The sequence below is a fragment of the Aquarana catesbeiana genome, linkage group LG12 (genome assembly GCF_042186555.1).
Source record: "Aquarana catesbeiana isolate 2022-GZ linkage group LG12, ASM4218655v1, whole genome shotgun sequence".
Classification (NCBI taxonomy): domain Eukaryota; kingdom Metazoa; phylum Chordata; class Amphibia; order Anura; family Ranidae; genus Aquarana; species Aquarana catesbeiana.
This window is the reverse complement of record NC_133335.1, coordinates 55,233,494-55,234,430: the sequence shown is the minus strand read 5'-3', so window position 1 is coordinate 55,234,430 and position 937 is coordinate 55,233,494.

The window sequence follows — 937 nt, the reverse complement described above, 5'->3', positions numbered from 1 at the left end:
TACTTTCCGTCCCCACTGTATGTCATGCATGCATATGTAAACGGTGTTCGCACCACACACCCACACATGTGAGTTATCACCACGAACAGAGTGAGAGCAATAATTCTAGCACTAGACCTCCACTGTAACTCTAAACAGGTAACCTGTAAAAAAAAAAAAAAAATTAAAGCGTCACCTATGCAGATTTTTAAGTACCAAAGTTTGGCTCCATTCCACGAGCGTGCACAATTGTAAATCATGACATGTTAAGTATCTATTTACTCAGTGTAACATATTTCATATTTTACAAAACAAATGGAGTTTTGTGTTTTGTTTTTTAATTCATTTAAAGTGTATTTTTTCCACAAAAATTGTGTTTGAAAAACCACTGCGCAAATTCTGTGTAATAAAAATACAATTGCCATTTTATTCCCTAGGGTCTCTGCTAAAAAAGAAAATATATAATGTTTGGGGGTTATAAGTAATTTTCTAGCAAAAAATACTGATTTAAACTTGATACCGATTTCATGCTGATATAAACAAAACCTGCCAGAAAAGTCTTGGCCTTCAGGTGGGCATGTTGGGATTTGTAGGTTTATAGAAGTAGAAGAAAAGGCCATGTGGTATTTGGGACTTGCGATTCTACAGGGACAAATTCTTCATTCATCAATCCCATGGTTGCTCAAACCTTCTATAGGCCTGGAGTTCTTGGCATTAATTACATCATACATTCTCTACAAAAGACCTGTCTTTTGAACTCTACAAACCCATAAAGAAGAGTTCCTTAGGGGTCCATAGAGTTCACCAGACTGCTCTTTTGTAGAGAATGTATAAGACAATAAATTCTATTAGGATTTTCTGGGACTTTTAGGTCCAAAGAGGCTAAGGCTGCAAATATTGTAAGTTAAGATGTGATGAAAATAAGGCACGTATTTTTGTGAACTGAACCATTGTACCA